Below are 22,134 nucleotides of genomic sequence, written 5' to 3'. Positions count from 1 at the left end.
TATTTGATGGAAGACGTAAGACCATGCACCCCATAGGCTGTCATAGACACTCAATGGTCACTACTTTGATGAAAGACATACGATCATGAACCCCATAGACTGTCATAAATACCAAAAGGTCTCTACAATGATATAACACATGAGACCACAAACCCCCAGACAGTCATAAATACCCAATGGTCCCTTCTATTGTATAAAACATTAGACCAAGAACCACATAGACTGTCATGAACCCCAAGGGAGTCTCTTTATTGTATAGCACATGAGACCATAAACCCCATAGGCTGTCATAAATACCAATGGTCTATTCTATGATAACACATGTGACCATAAAACCCATAGACTGTCATAAACACTAGATGGTCTCTTTGATAAAAGACACGAGACCATGAACCACATGGACTGTCATAAATACCCAATGGTCTCTTCTATGACATAACACATGAGACCATGAACCCCATAGGCTGTCATAGACACTCAATGGTCATTTCTTTGATGAAAGAAATGTGACCATGAACCCAATAGACTGTCATAGACACTCGATGGTCTCTTCTTTTATAAAAGACATGAGACTCATGAACCACAAAGACGGTCATAGATACCAAAGGATTTTTACTATGATATAATACATGAGATTACGAACCCCATAGACTGACATAAATACCAAACAGTCTCTTTTTATGATATAAGACATGAGACCAGGAACCCCATAGGCGGTTATATATATCTAATGGTCTCTTCTATGATATAAGACATGAGACCATGAACCCCAGAGACTGTCACATATATATATATCTAACGGTCTCTTCTTTCATATAAGACATGAAACCATGAACCTCATAGACATAAAAAAAACCCAATGGGCTCTTCTATGATATAATACATGAGACCATGAACCTAGTAGCCTGTCATAACCACCAGATGATCTCTTCTATTGTATAACATATGCGACCATGAACCCCACGAACTATAATAGATACCCAATGGTCTCTTTTATAATATAACACTTGAGACCACGTCCCCCCTCCCAAGACTGCCAAGAGATCTCTTCTGCGATAAAAGACATGAGACCATGAACCCTCAATTGTCTTTTCTATGATATAGATAATGAGACCAGCAACCCTATAAACTGTCGTAAACACTCAATGGTCTTTTCTTAGATGAGAGAGATGCGACCATGAACCCTGTAGACTGTCGTAACACCATGTGGTCTCTTCTATGATATAACATAAAACCATGAACCTCATAGACATGAAAAACCCAATGGTCTCTTCTATGATATGACATGAGGCCAGGAACCCCATAGATTGTCATAAATCTATAATGGTCTCTTCTTTGTTATAAGACATGAGACAATGAACACCAGAGACTTAAAAACATGCATCAGTCTCTTTTATCATATAAAACCAGGAACCCCATGGACTTAAAAAAAAACAATGCTCTCTTCTATGATATGATACACGAGACCATGAACCTTATAGACTGCATAAACTCCAAGTGGTCTCTTCTATTATATACACATGGGACCATGAACCCCACAGACTGTCATAAACACTCAATGGTCTCTTTGATAAAAGATACGAGTCTATGAGCCACAAAGACTGTCATAGATACCCGATGGTCTCTTCTGTGACATAAGACATGAGAACATGAACCCTAGAGACTGTCATAAATACCCAATGATCTCTTCTATGATATAACACATGAAACTATGAACCCCATACTGTCCTTTATTCCATCGATGGTTTCTTCAATGATATCAAACACCTTTTACATTCCAAGTGCTTTTGGACTCTGTAAACGTGTCTGGTTCTTGGTCTCTTCTTTCTGTAATTATCCAAGAGACCAAGGACTTTATCAACTGTTATTTTACTATAAGAACTCATTCCTCGTTTAGTTTCAGTTAAATTTATACATTTATAGTATGCTCTGACTACACCTTGTACATTTGTTTTGAAAATTCAGTGTTTCACAAGTATTGCATTGTCCTTGGAAATGCATGATTTCACTGTTAGAATTTCCTTCGCTTCATTTCTGGTTTGAATTGACCAAAGTTATAATAAACATCCAAATAATTCAAGAGGAAGCAGGATGGGACATTTGATCCATCTTACCTTTTTATAAGTTTGGTCTATTTAAGAATTGTCTTAATTGGATTCCTTATGAGAATCCTTGCCTGTGCTTTACAATCAACTTTCAGATATCTCTTATGGTTTTCGAGCTGTAAGGGTCTAAGGGGTCAAACAAGTTGTACAGTATATTAGAATCAACTTGGCTGATTGTTTTCAAATTATATAAATATGACATACAATGAAATCAGTTTGGGTTGTTTTCTGTATAAGCAGGGAATATCATGTGAAATTCCTTGTATTGGTTGCTTTTTTTTCAGAAGGTGGGACAGCTAAATGAAAGGAACGAAACATTGTCAGTTATCTGGTTACTATCCGTATGCTATGTTCATTTTATCGTAGTACTTTATAGTAATTACATTTTGTAGTTTATAAGAAAAATTTACATCTACGGCAGAAGCATTTTACAACAAAAATCCAATTATAAAGGATATAGTATCTTTGACATACACTAACTAGTCATTTAACTTTGCAATCACGAAGATGTGATTAAAGGACTGCAAAAAATTTTGCATAAAATAATTGATTTTGCAATTTATACCCCCACACCCCCATACATAACATTGACATTAAATATATCACAGATAATAGCTAATTTGACCGTACATTAAATACAGACATGAATAAATATATATTACCATCTTTGACAGAAAAAATACAAGAAGTGAATTAATTAAATGACAATCACCTTGCTCTTTGTACCAATTTCCATGCTCTATATACATTTTTTGTAAATTGCTTTGTAAAGACGTTTCTATAAGGGAGGAGTGTCAAGCGTGTTCTTTATATGTAGTCATATGTAGGCGGAATCGAGCATCGAATCCACTAATCTATTCTCATATTATGTTTAAGCACATGGAAATGGATTTTCACGCTTGTTATTTAAAATATTTGAAAAATAATAAAGCTGGCAGAAGAATTATTTGCATTTCCCTGTTTGCTGTTCAACATATGGTAAATAACTGGTAGTACGTTGTGAATAATGATGTGATTTTGAAAAGATATTAGTGTTTGGGAGATGAATGAAATAAATGAATTAAAACCATTATAATTCAAAATGAAGACTAAATGCGAGTTACTTCAATCAATTTGCATTAGGTGTACAGCTAGTAATTAGGTAAAGCAATCATCTGTTCCATCTTATCTTATATACCAGCTTCCTGTATAATTGAGCTATATCACGTTTATTGCGACTTTAAACTGTTAAATTATCATTTGGTATATGATATAATAAAAGAACGATTATGTACACTAAGCTAGCTGCGTTGAATATATATATATATTTTTTTTGTCATCAAATGTAGGTTCAAAGTGATATTGTGCAGATGAATTTGACTGCAGTTACAAGAATAGGTAAACAACTACATAGGTAGTACATGACAACACACTTATCAGGGGTAACTAATTATTGATTGAAATAAATAAGATTTTCGTAGATCAGACCATCTGGCAATATTTACTTCCACAAAAACACCGGAAGTGACACCAGACACACCGAAAGAGTATGCATATCCTACTCTTCCAATGGCACTTGTCATTAAGTAGTAATAATGCAACTTCTTACGCGTCACATTCAAAAAAAAATTGTTCAGTTGATCGATATCAGACAAATCAAAAATCATGATGTGAATTAAGTAAAATATGTGGAAATGGTGAATCGTCATCCGAAATAGACGAATCTAGTTATGATAAACAAGCGTCACCGTAAAACGTTGGATAATCAACTATTTATGTGTAAATGCCAGATAATTTGGTCTTGAACTAGATGTAACATAGCGATTAATTATATGAGACAACTTTATAGGATGAAAGTTAAAAAAATGCGGGAATAAATAAGAGATTTTATTCTTAAAATTGAATGCTATTAAAAATAAATGGGCACACAAAATGCTTGCAATGTTTACATAAGAGCAATGATGTCTGAATTCAATCTGAACCAAGATGGAGATGTTGCTTAAGAATAATTATAACATATAAGGTTCGTGATAACAATCTGAATTAAATATTTAAACCGTAAATGACTTTTAGGTAACAAATTGCACCAAGGACAGTCACAAGTCCAACTATTTATGCATGTTAATTGATATAAATGATGTTGTGCATAATTTAAAACAGTAATAGCTCATTTACAGTAAAAGAGCCGAAAAATTATTCCATAACTATACAAAACTTAAAAGGAATATTTTTTATCACCAAACAATACACTTTGACACTAAAAAACATGGAAATAGTGACAACAATTTCTACGGTTTTACAATATGTGTATCACATTTTTAAGAAGAAAAAAACTTGAAAAACAGTTCATATTTGATGTCATTGTGTGTAAGGAAACGTTGCTTCAGAAGCACAATTCAGAAGATGATCAGTTCAAAATAAATCTCCCATTTGGATTTAATTTTGCAACATCTCTACATTCACAAAATAAATCAATACTTTGCTCAGAAACAAACAAAAATCTTTCATTTGGATTGAATATATTTTTGTAACAATATTAGCATCGCTAACAATGATATAACGAAGTAATAAATTCAGAACGTTCAAAAAGTTGAATATAACCGAAACTTCATTTTTTGCAAAATCTGTAAAGGGTTCATCTTTTGTTCTTTTAGAACCTTCCAAAGCATTTTTGTCTGAACTAATTTTAATTCTTTATGTTAAATACAGTCTTAATACGATTTTCAATTAGACCAAAATGTAAAATTGAAGACATCTAGATTTAATGAGTGTGCGGAAATTGTTCTGCATAACAGCTGAATCTAAGTGAGTTATTGTCTTGGTACGAGTGATTATATTTTGGTTCTTCCAATAACGAAATTACTATATTTTTTTATTATATAGATTTTCTTCATTGTTCGTAATTTTTTTTTCAAAACTTTATTAAATTAAAGAATATTTCCAACTTTTTCAAAAACCTCTGTATGCCATATTATTTAATCCCTTTTAGCAATGTACAAAATACAAATGAAACCACTAAATTGATATTGATTTATCGTCTGCCATTTGCAAATCTTCTCAAACAACAATAACATGACCAAAAAACGCCATGTGTCATAAGAAAGCCACAAAAAATTCATATTTTCTGAGGATTTGACAAGTTAAAATATAAAACATATTACCCTCTTTTTAAAAACATTTTACTTCAATGGAAATGAATAGATATACAGTATTTAAAATAGAAAAAAAGTTCACAATGAACAAAATTAAAGTAATTTAGAATATTTTATCATTTACAGTGAACTAAAGAATGAAGAAAAACAGCATCACACTGATGCTTAGAAATCTGCCTTTAATTCTGTACATAATGGATATTTTTGTTAGACACTATTTTTTTAATTTTATGTTATTTTATTTTGTTGATTTTTGTTGATTTTATTAAAGTTGTTCAAATGTATAAATGATTTGATTTTCTACATGTAAGTTAGAATTGATTCAAATGAAAACACTATTGCACAAAAAATGGTACAACAATATAAATGAAATATTTATATAAAAATTTCAATCAAATAATTATTTTAATAGAAATTGATATAAAATTAACATCATTATAAATAATTAATCTTAAAAAAAACAAAGTGTTTAATTTCCCACAAATAAATATTTCTCTTTTAGGCTAAAAAATAGATTCAATATATTTTTGTCATTTGTGTCCGGTACTATATTTTTATCAATAAATTAAATACTAGCATATTTCTATTTGTTTAGTGGAATTTTATTGTATCCTATATGGCTCACCATATTTGTTAAATCTCTGAACTGGAAGTAGGGCACGACAACAATAATGGCGGATAGTCGACATTTGATTTACATTCACTTGTGTAATAATTAAATAAAGGCATGCACATGCCATAATATACAGGAATGACCGAATTATATTTATATAAATAATATTAGCGTCGTCTGGTCAGATCGGTAACTTGATCGGAAGAATATCATTTTGACCATAGGGTATCCCGGTATACATCAAAAAGCATACATATTGAATACCTCATTTAAAATGCTCTACTCTTCAATGTCACGATATGTATACGTTACACAGATTATAGCTTCATATTTCAGCTTTCAAAAAAAATATATTCCCCTGACGTCACAATGCTATTTTAGTTTATGACGTCATTACTTACGATCAATTTTACACTTACGACTTTTTGTGAAGCTGACGCCTGGGAAGCAATACTTTATTACAATAAAGACGGTCTCGTTGCGGTATGAATTATAAATAAGGTGAGATTGATGAAATTTGTCATTAGGTCTTACAATAATTATAACAAAATCAAAAATAACAAAGTAATTATAGTACATCAGATACGTGATGATTTATAGCGTACTGATATCTACTGTATATTTATGAATTAACCTTTAAAAGCAAAATACTACATGAATATTTAAAATGTAATGTTAATAAAAACAAAAGTTTGTAAAGGGAAATTGTTGTAACTGTAACCTGGCAATTATGAAATAGAATGATTTAATTGATGAAATGAAAATTTGTATATACAGCTTTACTGTTACGTGATTGTGTTTACTAGGATAGCGTTTCGCTTAAGTCATCGTTTTTGCCCAATTCGATGATATTCTGTTGGCTTTTGTTTCGCGTTGATTTCTTGTGATGTTCAAACTATTATTATATGTAAAAAGATTTATGTTGTTATTCATAAAACCAGAATAAAATACAATGCAACGTACAATGTTATCAAGCACGGCCTTAAATACCATAAACATGTCCAATGATCGCAAAGGAAATTCCATACTAATCGAAAAGAGGTTGATCTTGTATTTGTATAAATTTGAGTCATTTTTTAATTTATTCAATGATATGCATGTTTTCAATTTTTTTATAATTTATTGGTGTTTTACACATTTTTGTTCTATAAACTACCAATGATTTACTGCAATAAATATTCGAAGTCTTATTGTTTTGTAAATGTTATTTTCCATAACACACACATATATATATGTAATTTTCAATTCGTAAGTTTGCCTACGTTTTTATTCTATGGAAATATATGATAAAAATTTTTAATTTTTGCAAAATAAATTTTCATTTTTGATAATTTTTTAATACATCATATCAAAATAAGATGACAATGGGAATATCTCAATATTTGAGGCTTTTGGTATTTGTTTTTCAAAGTTTCATAACTAATTCTTCACATAAGCACAAAAAGTACCTGGCTAATCAGATCTTTATACAAAGCCACATAAAACAAAATAATTATCTTTTGTTCGAATCACAAACTTGTTTCATGATATGTTTCAACGGATTTAACCAATTTTCAAAGTTCGCTTTTTTCTATCAAAATATGTATATGTTGTGATTCTTACGGTAATGGTGTCAATTGGCCAAATGCAATATATCAAGTTTACTTTCCATAAAACAAAACGGTTTTTGATAGAATTGTCATGTCTGTAAAAAGTTAATGAAGTTTACAACAAGAAATACAACAATAAGAAAGGAAATATTTAACACATTATCCATTATTAATGTTCTATGACATGTCCTATCATTTCTGTATCAATGAACGCTGATTATAGATAGTTTGTGTCATTTAAGAATATACATATTCAATAATATTACTATTTAAATAAGGAAGTACATGTATGCGCATTCGTATTTTGCATTGATTACCATCAGCAATTTTGTTTTACGGATAACTCCGCAATCATACTAGATCATAAACAAGACCGGTACGAACGTCTGAAAGAATGTTGTGTTATTGTAATCTTTTTTCAAATGGTTTTTACAGACAACTATGGCATATTCAAATTTAGGCGAACTTGTAAATTAATAAGGGTTTACATTTTGAAGACCAATGTTAACTTAATAAAAAGGCATTACATGAACGTTTTGTTTGTTTCTTAACTTCCTTAAATCTTTAATAAAATTGTATTCATGAAAGAAATAAATAAGTAAAAAGATTATTGAAGATGTCTAAGTAATAAATCTCAGAATAGAAACACTTTAATTTTGATTAAAAAAAACCAGGTTTTTTGTTTAGAAACCAATCTAATGTCGTAATTTTAATAAGATGGGGAGGAGGTCTACTTCTCTTTGGTTTCCGAATATAAATGCCTACGCAAACGTATTTCCCTTCAAATGCAAAAAAAAGCTTGTCAAATCTCAAAGTCAGGTTCAAAAACTATTTTCTTGTAAATGTCCCTTGGATATTCTTACCACAAAACCTCAAATGGTTCGCGGCCAGGTCATTCTTATAACCTAACATCCACAAACCATGACACGCCTGTCTTTATTTTTCAAAATTTTAAGATGCAGATAATAATATTCTGGAAAGACATGAACTGAATACAAACGTGACATATTATGTAGCTAACTGTAATAAAACTTTGTTAAACACAAATATAGACGCTAAAATTTGTATGAACATATTCGAAAATAAAACCAAAGATTGAACTGCTGACAACAAACAGTAGGACAATAGCACTTGGAACCAATTTTCAAAATAAACCTGTCATAGCAAATACTAAAATGACATGTACATGTGTAGATATTTACACATGATTGTTAATATTTTACATGTAAGTCAATGCACTTCATGAACGGTTCCCAACTTTGCTTGATCGCATTAAGGAATAGAGTGCATTGCTGCATTTACTACAAACAAACTTATCACACTAGTAGCCGTTTTTTTTACTGAACCGGCCATTTCCTATACTTAACATCTACTGAATACTCTTAACAAATTTGTTTTCAGTGGATTTAAGAGTTTCAGTGTCTGTTCAGTGGCGATTCAGTGCGAATTCAGTCTGTCGTTAAGAGCTATCAAGAGTAATTTCAGTAAAGGATGAGGGTCCATAAGGCCTTGTTCTGCCTGCTGAGGTAATTAAAAAAATAACTTCAATTCGGAAGGAAACTAAGTAATAATGTAATACGTATAGTAAATTTCAATTTTATGCATTCAGTTTGTGATTTAAAGAGTAACAAAACAGAAAAGAATGCACAAAAACCGCCTGGAAGGCTATTCTGTAAATGTAAATAAAACAGCATTTTTTCACTATTCTGCCCCTTATTCTATAGTGAAATCCAGCGTTAACCAAAAAAAGATTGAAACTGAAAGTGTGCATTAATAAATTCTTTCTACAGAAAAAAAGGATTTTTTGGTTAATGCTGGATCTCTATGTGACTTTAACAAAAACCTTCAAAAATCACGCTTAAAATCTCTTCAAAAAAGTACTTTACCTGTACATGTATCATGTGACCTACCTTACGGTCACATGATTAAGCACCTGGCCACCCGTCTAATATACACTGAAATCCTAATTATACAGTAGCAAGTGATGTAGATATATTTATTAAAGAGCTTTTATCTCACCTTTATGCCAAAGAATGAAGTATATTTTGATCAGACGTCGATTTTGATATAGCCACTGCTATGAAGATACATGCATGTACGTGAATGCATTTACAGTCGAACCTCGATGTGCCGAATCTCGGATAACTCGAATTAATTACAAAGTCCCAGCAAAACTCCTCTGACTCAAATACAATTTTACCTCGGATGGCTCGAACTCGGATGAATCGAAACCTCGGATAACTCGAGGTAATCAATCAGTCCCCTCGATAGGACTTCGAGGTTAATTAACCCTGATGTCTCAAAGTCAACTAATTAGTCGGAAAACTGATAGTTTCATTACAAACCATGATCGGAGTGTGTTCTAACAACAATTAGCGTGGCTATTAAAATTAATTTGTTGACACTTATTATGGTTTGATTTCTTTATTTAATTAATTTAAAATTGCGGCTGTTGTTAAACGAAACGAATTTTATTAATAACACGTCGAAATTTACACCATCAGTGATATCGGTTATTTGATATTTTGAATATTTTTTTTAAATACAGATGCATTGTAATGGTATCTGACTATTGAATGAAACATCAAACAGACGATACAATGCGATAGTAAGAGTATTCCAACGACTACATTCGTTTCACAAAGCAGCATGTTATGAACTATGGCGTTTTTGATATAGAAAAAATAAAAAGGAAATTTCACTGAAACACTCGCTGTCATTCAGTATTTCAAACATGAAATACATACAAAACAAAATATCTTCCGATATGAAACGCATGACATTACGAAGTACCGTGTAAAGTATATGTACAAGCATAACAAATGATGTAAATACAGAAACAATCATAAACCAAACTACTAGTACTTTCTGTTTATCCTCGACCTCGGATTACTCGAACCTCGGATAACTCGAACATATTTTGCATTGTCCATTTGACTTTGAATTAGCGAGGTTCGACTGTATATACTTCGAACCGCGTTACTGTCCATAACGTGGGATTTTTTGCTATGGATTTAATATTTGAATCCAATAGTTTTCAATACTTTTTTGCCCTTATATCCGTATAAATCTCATCGATAAAAGATTGTTCTACATTATGATTTTACTTTTGCGTCGAACGTAGTACAAACATGAGAGGCTTTAAACAAGCTTGTATAAGCATAAGTGTATAGAAACAGGTAACACGCTGTCTAAAGATAATTTTGATTGTAACAAATGCTGAAACGCATTTTATTTCCTTAGGCGATGTGGCAAAGTTTGAAACACTGTTATAATATCAAGCGCGAATAAAACTTTTTACTCGCTCCTGTTTCTATTTTGAAAGTAGGAAAAATATAAGCCGTTTGCTTTGTTTGCCTGTAAAACGATCAAGGCTTTGGGTATCTATTTATTGCAATGATTAAGCACAGTTCTTTATAAAAAAAAGTTCTTTAAACTAAACACAGCTTTCTTTATCCGGGAAAAAATCTTCAATACATATACATTCACAATGTGCACATATCAAACATGTCCTTAAATGTATTCGATATTGCAAATTTAGTATATACAAATTGCTGGTAAATTGTACGCAACTTGGTGTGTATAAAATCCTGTTGCTTTGATGCATCGCTCAGGAGGAGCATGGATGTACATGTAATTTCTTCACGTTCATGGGTAAATATCTGTGCTTAATAGGTACATGTACTTTTAGTATTTGTTATAACAGGTCTTACATGATATTTGTGCCAAGCGGTCCTGCATGTCGTGCTAATTTTTTTTCTGTTGTTCACCTTTTTGTCGTCTTTTCGTAAATTTAATGCAAATTTTAGCGACTCTATTTTATGTGAACGAAGTTGCCTTTTATTTTAGACAGTGCAAGCTGTGTTTCGTTTGTATTCATTCTATGTCTCCAAAATTTTGTTATCAGCCTCTTGAAAATATTGAGAAAAAAAAACCGGCGCGTCGACGGTGGTGGATTGGATGGGATGCGACAATGCCTTACACATGTATGTTGTCGGGAAAATAAGCATGGTCTGACCTAGAATCATCTAATGTCTTTTTGTGTGTATATCCCTGAGCTTTCATGCATTGTAGCGGAGATATGGTTCGCATAGGTGTTAATCTTCGGAAAACTCTACAAAAAGAGACCCCCTGTTATTTTTATCCGAATTTGAAGTACGTTACTTCTGGACTTTTTAACTTCCCAGTTTCATCCTCATTGTTTTGACTGATGAATAGGAAAAAAATCAAAAGCGGCAGGAGACGGACAAGACCGTTGGAGATTACGGAATGTATGATGAAATGTCGGGAGGCTCCAGCCGAAAACGACCGGGAGCGGGATGTTTAATACCTATATAGATGCATTTATTTCTAACTTTCCAACATTAATTTAGCATTATTCGTAATCATAAATTCCAGTAAAAAATGTTTCATTTTTATTTGTCTCCTTTATATATTTTAAAGCTTTGCAAATATTATAGAAATTGTTGATTTGATTAAAAGTGTTGATACGATTTGTGCATGTACGTGCTTATTTTGTTTCAGCTAATGTACTCAGAAAATTTTTAACACATTGCGCAGGGATATGTCTGTCTGCCTGTCTATCTGTCTGTCTGTCTGTTTGTCTGTCTGTAGTTAAGCTAAAGAAAGATTAGTGACTTTTAACTGGTTATGATGATATATAGTTCCTCATGTAGTATTATCATGTAGTTGAGGAGGAAACGGTAGCGCATAATTTGTATATTTGCCTCATCTCTGTTGATTCTGTTTTCAGCGGAACATATTCGATGCTTTTAATTTTAATTACATCGGGCACTGAAGATAAATTAATATATATGCCTCCTTAATTTGAGGCCTCAATGCTCAATTCATTCGCAGACAAAAAAAAACGCTACATAAAGCATTTGCCTGGCTAATTCTAGAATGCAAAACTATAAAATATTAACATTACATGTTTGATATGTTAACATTTTGTGTTTAATTGATATAAACACACACACACACACACACACACACACACACACACACACAGATCAACACTAAACATATAAGAAGAATTAATACATCAGACATGTATCACCAGGTTTTCTTATACATCTTGTTATATTATATGTCTAAAAGATTACGTAAAACATAACACTACGGTGTAATTGTTTTTCACATTATTCAACATATACTGATTGAATATGCTTAATGCTTAATTTATGAATAAATTGTTTTAATTTAAAGAATAAACTAATTTTGAGTTTAATTAAGGGAGATAATTTCGTTTCTTCCAGTAGGCACGAAACCACAATTAATTTTCCCACTGTCTTCTTTATAGCCTTTCTGTAATTTAAAAAAATTCCACCCGCGCAATTCAATTCAGATTTTCAGGGATGTTAATTTGAACCTTCCAACAACTGATATAAAAAATATAAAAAAAATTACCATTATTTTTTTCACATTTTATGCATAAACACAGAGATACCCTAAAAATGACCCAAAATGGCTTCCGGATGTCACAAACTTGACCTTTTTTGACCTCACCAAATCACATCCTAAATGTCAAATTTCTCATTTCAACACATCTACTAAAATAATTTCATTATTCCTCTTCAATTTGAGCACAAAAAGTATGAGAAATTCTGAAAGGAAGTGTTTCTAAAAAATTTTTGAAAAATCCCCTATCATTATAGGAACTATATACAACGAAAAGCTAAGGACAGATAATTGTGGTCTCGTACCAGTAGGCGCTACAGAGCCTTTTGTACCCGCATCCTTTTGTAGCTTCATTCAACATCATTTCAGTAGTGTTCAGAGCGCGTTAAGAGTATTTAGAATTTTCTGTCAAGGAAAAACAAGTATACGTCTAGTATTGGTAAGTACACAAATTTCAAAAGTCGAACATTATATTTATACTAGAATTAGACATTAAATCAGATTGAGTTATCTCAATTAAATTACATTTAATTTAAAATGCAAATTTAAAGTGTAGTGTAGTAGGTAAGGTTTTTTTTAAAACTTTATTGACTACTCATTTCCGTTGTCCCATGGACGGCCAAATTTGGTGGGCGTAAAGTCATTATCTTTTTTTATTTGTTTTAAAATATTATTTTAGGATAAATAAATAAATAAATAAACTAATTGAATAATTAATAAATGAAGAAAACTTATTATCTATGGTTAATAAAATGATAATTGTTATTTAGACATAGATATAGAACAGTTATGGAAATAACACGAGATGAATGAAAAATAAGAAAATGCCAACTGTAACGTCGGCTTGTGAAAGCCTATGATAATAAAATCTATATCAGAACAATAGAAAATAATTCAGAAGTTGCTTTTTACTAGAGAGCAATAACCTGAAAAAATGAGAAATCGAAAACTTCTTGAATACTGTCATTTTAAAACGTAGCACCTGACGTTTATTATTTTAAATTACAGGAGCATATATCAAAATATATGAAATGGATTGGTAACTTATAATAAAAAGTTATAAGGATAATAAGGTTGCTTTTATTTGGTTATTTTCTACCTCTTTGCTAAAAAATGTCCAATAGTTCTCTAAAATCTTATCTGAATGTGAAAAAAAATGTGTGAGAAACTCAGCCAAAATTAGACAATCATCTTCGTCATATATAATGTTTGGGATAATATGATTTTACATAGATGCTCTTTGTTTTACAAAACGCGAGGCGCTACCTGTATTAATCGTTACAGTGAACACGCCCTGGGATACATTCACATGTATGGGGACAGGCGGTATAATTCATGCTTCCGAGATGTCAATCTTAATAATTATATTGACCAATCGACGCACAGTATTTTTAATTAGATCACGTGACAAAAACAATCCGCAATCTTTGTCACACAAACAAACCGTGTACTTCACTTATGGGGACGTATCTTTACAAGCAAATTCTAAGTAGATTTCGACGCTTACAAGCAAAATGGTACGCCGTTGTGCCTGGGGGACATGTAACTCCGACGAACGTTACCCAGAGAGAATGCAGGGACATAATTTCATCCCGTTTCCAAAACCTTAAAAGAATTTGGACAAATGTTTACATTGGATAAAAGCATGCGGGCGTCCCCATGACCAACTGAATGTAAATAGAATCAACAAACATAAAGCAGTCTGTTCAAAGGTAAGAATAGTTACTTAATTTTGTTGTTTTCTTTGCGATGTAAATAATATACATTCAGCCCATTTTCCGCGATACCGTGTTTATACATTGATAAAGAAGTGTACGTTGAGCAATTTACATTGTACCTGATTTCTGTTTACGTTGTAGCAGTTAAGGATACATTTATGAGTCTGACTGTACGAAATCTTGTTTTTCTTGTATTTATTTTTGTTGAATTATTTGAAAGTGAGAAATTTAAGCATTACACAAACATGATATATAAATGTTGTTTCATGTATGGTAGTGATTATGAACAACATGCATACCTTTATAAATATACATATGAAGAATTGAAGCATGTTTTAAAAAAATACATTTGTAGGTTAATTAAAAAACAACTGCTAATTACAGCACTGGCATATATATGCATTTAAACCTGATTTTGCCTTGCATTTGACTGTAATATTAAAACAGTGTAGTGATGATATAATAAAAGGCTTTTATTGTTTCAGCATTTTGTTGGAGGAAGTGGTCCAACTCCAGAGTTTCCCGATCCTATACAGGCTGATGGTTCTATTAGCAAACCAAGAAGGAAAAAACCACAACGATTAAGCCCTCAAAGAAAAATACTAAGAGACAAAGGCTTGACTTTACTGCTGAGGAGTAAGTAAAGTATTACGGTTCTTTTTAGGTAGTTTGTTACATAAACATGGCATAAAACTGCAAATTTTTCCCAGTTTGTATACACAAACATGTTCAATTGTACATGTACTTTAAAAGAAGCTTTTCTGTGTGTTTTTAATGTATATACATTATATGTAGATTTGATTTTAAGTACATTTGTTGTAACTGCAAGTGGAATTGACAATCAGAGCCTGAATGCTGAATTCTTTATTGCATGTTTAAATTTAGTGAGCTTGTGAACAGCATGACTGTTTCATTAATGTGTACAACACAGGGCTGCACCTAGATTGCAACTATACCCACATATTTTAAACTCAGAGCTTGTACAAGATGTGCATTTTGTATCATGCTACTTTCACCATAGCTTTTTATAAATAAATCCTTTACTTTTATCTTATATTCAGAAATGAAACAACACATTCCTTTATGATGTAAGAAGAGACTGGAACAGGTAATCTCAAACTGATGAACACTGTATGTAAATATTTATGTATTTAAACTTTATTTGCTATTAAATTTACTGGTAAAGAATTAAGGAATGGTTTTGCAAACTCTTTGAAGAATGTTGAAAGCTTTTCAAGCATGTCTCTGATGTAAATCACATCTGGCTTGATCCTTTGGACTACCATGTCACATTGTGTATATACAATAAATTCACAATAGTTTGCACCTCTTATCATTAGCTGTCCTTGTACTTGAGAGTAATAATCATGATCTTTATCAAGTTCGATTTTATGGTCCACTATTTTCATGAAAAAGTCTGTTACTGTTGTGCAGGCTGTTTTCGTTTCCATGTTCCTTGCAGAAAATAGGCATTTAATTTCTACAATTCCACTTTCTCCATTGTCACAAATTTTTCCATCAGGGGTAGCACCCAGAAATGCAAAATTTTTGTTATTAACTTATCCACACTCGTGAACATGACGTTCAGAGTAAGTGTGTAAGTATTTACCCTTTGCAACACTTTCATGGCGCTTACCATAATCTATCGGTGCTGCATGAATGTTTTTCTTGACAAACGAATTTTGAAGAAATTTTGTAGAAGGTAAAGACTTCTATGTAAGACCTTCCCAAAATTTGATGCAGTCTTTTGTTCTTTCGCCCTTCAAACCAACACTCGGTATTTGATTGCTCTCGGGTTTTTAATTCCAATTCCCCAAAGTCATAGTTCACATAACCAACATTAAGATGACCATATTGTAATGAAATGTAAATAAAAGAACTTGAGAATACGATACACAAACTAACAATAGAAAATGAAAAACTTTGTGATAAACTTAGTGAAAACCAAATGTCAAAATTCAACATTGGAAGTGTTGTGGATAAAGAGTCGAAATTTAAGGGACTTTTCAAATACTACACTGCAATTACATATGATAGGTTCAAGGCACTATTTGAGTTCCTACATCCTGAAAACTTTTCCCTTTGGTATGAAAAGGGACGAACCGATATAAACAAAAACTATTGCAAGAAGATTGTTTATTTTTAACTCTCGTAAGATTGAGGCATAATTTCGGACTTAAGGATATTGCGATGAGGTTTGATTTAACAGTCCAATCTGCCAGCAGTATCTTCAATACATGGGTTGATCATATGTACTTGTGATTTGGTGAACTTTCTATCTGGCCCCACAGAGATATAATTATTGAAAATATGCCGACTGATTTTAAAAATGATTTTCCAAATACTCTTATCATTATTGACCGCACGGAACTTAAAACTCAAACTTCATGTGCTTTAGGACTGCAAGGTCAGCTGTACAGTGACTATAAAGGTAATACAACACTGAAGGCATTGATAGGATGTGACCCTTGTGGCTTCTATGCTCTATGATCTCAACTGAAAGAATGTAGATATATCAACGAAGGAGATGCAGTAATGGCCGATAAAGGCTTTACAATAGGAGGAGAGTTGCAGAAGATAGGGTTATTGCTAAATATCTCCCCCCCCCATTTTCTTCTAGTGGAAGTCAGATGTCTTCAGCCGACTCTTATCAGACTTTAAAAATTGCAAAACATCGAGTTCATATTGAGCGTGTGATAGCAAAAGTAAAAACCTTTTAAATTTTGTCGAATACAATTCCAACTAATCTGTTTCATAGCATTAACAATATATGGTCTATATGCTGTTTTTTAACTTTATTTCAAGATACTTTTGTAACTGTTAAAAAATCAAATAAAGAATAAATTTTACCTGAGATGATAAGAAAGAGCCAATCTGTACTTTGCCTAGTGGTGTATTTATTTTAGGTGCTTCTGTAGACAGAATATGTTGTAGAGGAGTATCATTCAAACCCTTCAAAGCCTGTATATCCTCTTTGTTTACACAGGGTAACCTAAAATTTAAAAAAAAAATATGAAAATTCCGATGTTGAATAAAGGCTTGTTCATGCATTTAGTGCTTTTGTCATTTTTGTCATCATAAAGGCTGTAAGCAGAATAATAAGTTTTAGTACATGTTTGTAAATTCTTTGAAGTACATATGTACTTGTTGCGGTTATTAAATAAATGTACAAGTGAGTAAGTGATGATGGCTTAATAATATCCAGTGGCAGATTTACATCCATATTAAAGAATGAGAGCACGCAAATGAGTGAGGATTTTGAACATACAATTCATAAGGTACTGGTACAGAACGAAGACATACTACTCGGACACATAATACAGATCATAACCAACAAAATGTAGTCTCTTGTCTTGATCCTCAATCAATTACATGTAATTCCACATGCTTGGCTACTGGCAGAGAAGCGGCATTTACACATACACCAATTATAGAGTATTTGATTTGACCAAGTGTAGAATCAAACCTTAAACTTTATATACAATGTACGTGTGCATGTTTTGAAAATATTCAAGTTGACTCCTAAATGATACAAATATATGGTTCGAAAAAAAATTAAACATATTTCAAATACATGTATAATGGTCATGCCAATCAAGTCAATTTTCCTAAACTCATATACTCAAGTATATGTGTATATACTTGCTTTTCACTTGTATCAATATGGCATAAAACAGGGCGCCTCTTCCTGTTTTCAACTGGTCTTGCAACAACTATATGGTTCACAGGAACGGGTAGTATTTTATTTCCTCGTGGAATATGTCATTGCTGTGGGATGCTTGTGCGACTCTGTTCATCCAGTACATGAGAAAAATTGTGGAGCTTGAATCCTTGGAGAGATTTTAATAGACCAATTATATGTGAGCAGTGGCCATTCATTTTGAAACAAAAAAAGAAAATTATAAATCATGTACAGTACCCATATAAATTCAGGGTTTTAGTTCTAGGGAGAAAATGTTTGACTGTATGAATTATATATTATTTTTTTCCCTATATTTTTTGTTTAATACATTATAAATAATTTAATAAATTTCTTTCTCAAATTGAAAATTGAGGACCAAATACTATCATTGTTAATTTTTGTATTATTTTTTTTCACACAATACACTAGCAAGATTATTTTTGCAATCGGCAAAAGAATTCATAGCCCCCCCCCTCCCCTGGAAAAAAAATTAAAATAAAATAAAAATAAAATAAAATAAAATAAAAAATAAATAAATAAATAAAAATAAAAAAAACAAATAGTCAACTCCATAATAGGTTCCGTAATTCAAGGATTTTAATTATTAGGTGTTAACAGTTTGTTACAATTTGCAAATGATCATTTGCGTATGACTAAAAAAATTCCTTGTTCACGACTGTGTTTTTCAAATGTTTACACCTTTACACCAACTTAATATTGACATCTTTCGTCTGCTCATTAAGATAATATGATAACATTCTAATCTAAAACACACATACATCCTTAATTACGCAATTGTCGTCTTGTTACACGTGTACGCAAATATTTCTATACACAAGCTAACCCGCTGTGCATGCATCTTTCAAGATATATTCTACATGTATAAACTTTTATCTAATCATACGAATATTTTAGGGGAAAAATAAAAAAAAAGACAGACATTGTCTTACCCGGCTTTACAAGAACAATATGATTCTGTCAATTTTTCCTCTCCAATCACGATGTGCAAGTTATGAGGATCCTGACTTTTTCTCATTGACTGTTAACATTTGGCATCCGCACGAACACTGGAATTAACTTCTGATATTTTGATTTTGTGAATTTAACCTTGGGTGAAATAGTTTAAACCCTTTTCAGTTGCCTTTTTGGACACTGATTCAGCATTAGGTAAGAACGAAACGGCTATCGTATCGGGAATTTTTTGTAAAGAATCTGTAACGGCCTGCTGATGCTGAGCCGCCATTTTGGATGTAGCTTGTGGTGCATGGTAACAATTACTAAGGGGGCGGAGCTTGATACCGATATCTCGGAACCATAAATAAACAAACGTGTCAACTGGACTTAAATTATATCTCGACCCTGATAATTAGTCTGACGAAATTAAATATATCGAAACACCTTCCAATATCAAAATAAAAAAGAAAAAAGCATTGAAAATACGCAGACCTATTGTATTCTTCTTGGGTCATTTTTCCTTACGTCCTGATTAGGTACATGTACAATGCTTCGCGTCCAAATTCTTGGAAGAGTTGTTGTTCTTTATTTATAGTGCTATCTAACTAAAATTTTAATCGCCACCTGGTGGATAGAACTACTTTGATTCGCATATGTCTTCTATTCCAGAAAAAAAATCCAAAACAAAATTTCCCTTTCTGCATACGAGGTTATTTTTTAGTGTATCGGAAATTGCCGAGTAGTTCCGATTGTTTTCCCCGGTAAAGTTAAAATTAGAAACCATTGAATTAAAAAGACACAAGAAATTTTGGTGTTTTGGGAAAAATTAATATTTAAAGTCTTATTGTTTTGTAAATATTATTGTCCTTGATTATTTTTGTAGGATATTTTTCATTTTGTAGGATATTTTTCATTTACTACCTGATTCTTTTAAAATTATCATCGTACAAATGATGTCATCTTAGCATTTTTTTTTCAACCATATCCCAAGCCTCGAGTACCGTATTGTTTTTGTTTAGTTTTCAAATATCTGTTTGTGGGGACAAAGACCACGGATACATAGCGACTTCATCTCTAGAACTTATTTCTGTCGGAAAACACACAGACGACAGGCACAAATTGATTTCAATGTATTTATGATATAGGTGACAATGAATTATCGAATGTTTTTGTGTGACAAATTTCTTAATTTCACATGTGAAATAAAGCCTGTAATTCCTCTCTCGTATTTTCTTTGGCCAAAATACTGATGAATTTAAAATTTATTTGAAAATTGCATAAACTGTTGAGAAAATCTATCAGATAAATATATAGTCGATTGGTTATCGTAAGTGACCAAAATATAATAATATTTAGATTTAATTATTAATTAGAGGGGCTCTTCGACACTTGTGATCATGTTTCGTTTTTTTACTCCATCCAATTAGCCATTATATCTTAATTTTTGGACACTAAAAGGAAAATCAGCCTGAACTATTTCAAATTATCTTAACCTCGTTCTAATGCATTTCTATGAAAAGAACATGTCACTTTTTCAAGTTAAACATGTATTAAAATCACTTGTTGTTAGAGCCCAAAAAAAAAAATGATACTCTTTTTAGATTTTAAATTAAATGAAATAATAAATTACCCACGGTTGTCTCATAAAGTTTTAATACTAGTAAATGAAAAAATAGGCCCTACCGGATGTCCACATGGATGATTTTAAATAGACACAAGAGAATTTTCATGAAATGAAATATATTTATATGAAATATTTAATGAATAAATTATCTACGGTTGAATACTAAATGAAAACCTAGGCGATATCGGATGTCCACAAGTCTGATTTTGAATATTTTAAACCAATATTCAACTAATAAATAAAAATATCCACACTCCACTGTAAAAAAAGAGTCCGGATCAGAGTATGTTACATGTACCAACGTAATGGATGACACGTGCCAGAAAAAACTCTACACAAAAGACTAAAAATCTAACGATGTAATTACTTTTTTATAATTAACTTGGAGCATTACATTCAGTTTTACACTGGTAGTACTTTTATTTGTGAAAAGTATATTCTTATTGGTCTTAGTGCTACTTTTATGGTCTTAGTGCACTAAGACCGGTCTTTGCAATGTTTAGACGGACCCAGTTGTATTTCATTTTTCAAACAAAAATATGCTCTGAAAATTTTAATACTTCCATTGACTAGAACGATTTATTTTTTCATTCTTATTTGAGTTTTTAACTATTTTATGGGGTGCTGTCTTGGACTTCAGGGTAGTGAGTAAACAAAAAGTTCTTGAAAGACAGAGGCGACTAATATATCAGTTTTTGCTAACTTACTTCTGTTTTATACCTTGTATCGCTTCCTTATAGAGAGAATCAGAGTTTCCCGTGGACCGAACCCCTTCTGGAAATGTTTAACGCAGATAATTTCCTAATAAATTTTGGACAAAATTGTGCAGATAATATCGACATTACATAGATACTGACTGGAATTATGCATGTAGTATACTGGCGATATTCTTGTAAATATAGTTCATTTTTGGTATTAAAGTACTCTCTCTTCCGTAGACGTACTTCCTAGACAGAGTGGGGAAACGATCCCAGATTCATGTTGGGTCTGGGGGTAGGCCAGAAGTTCTACACAACAGCTCAGCCGCTAAAAGGACATACTCTGACCGAGTTCTTTGGTCAGGTATCCCTCAGGCTGGGCTCCGCCAACAACACTAGTTGGTTTACTAACCCACTAACATCGACCGTAAGAGGCCTGTATTGGCATTCAAGGTCGTTAAAACTCCCAATCACCATTATTATTATTATTATTATTAATCTAGTACTGCCCAATTGAAACGAAGACGATAATATGAATAAAAACCTTTTACACATGTAGATCGCTTTTAACAAAGGATTTTAAGAAAATTAATAGGATTCCGATTTGAATGGAGATTTAA

The 22,134-nt window shown here is 31.9% G+C and overlaps 2 pseudogenes across 1 annotated transcript; both read left to right on the top strand.

The window, feature by feature from the left end:
• The first annotated feature begins 14,262 nt into the window (after window positions 1-14,262).
• Window positions 14,263-16,746, top strand: LOC148613365 (uncharacterized; annotated as a pseudogene). The gene is made up of 3 exons (XR_015923352.1): window positions 14,263-14,550; window positions 15,042-15,192; window positions 15,618-16,746. The product of XR_015923352.1 is annotated as an uncharacterized LOC148613365 (transcript).
• Window positions 16,427-20,425, top strand: LOC148613364 (uncharacterized; annotated as a pseudogene).
• The last annotated feature ends 1,709 nt before the right edge of the window (window positions 20,426-22,134 follow it).

Source organism: Perna viridis, chromosome 6 (assembly GCF_037379345.1).
Source record: "Perna viridis isolate PV_CMFRI_1.1 ecotype Kerala chromosome 6, ASM3737934v1, whole genome shotgun sequence".
Classification (NCBI taxonomy): domain Eukaryota; kingdom Metazoa; phylum Mollusca; class Bivalvia; order Mytilida; family Mytilidae; genus Perna; species Perna viridis.
Note: the sequence above shows the minus strand (reverse complement) of the source record. Positions and strands in the feature narration are given on the sequence as shown.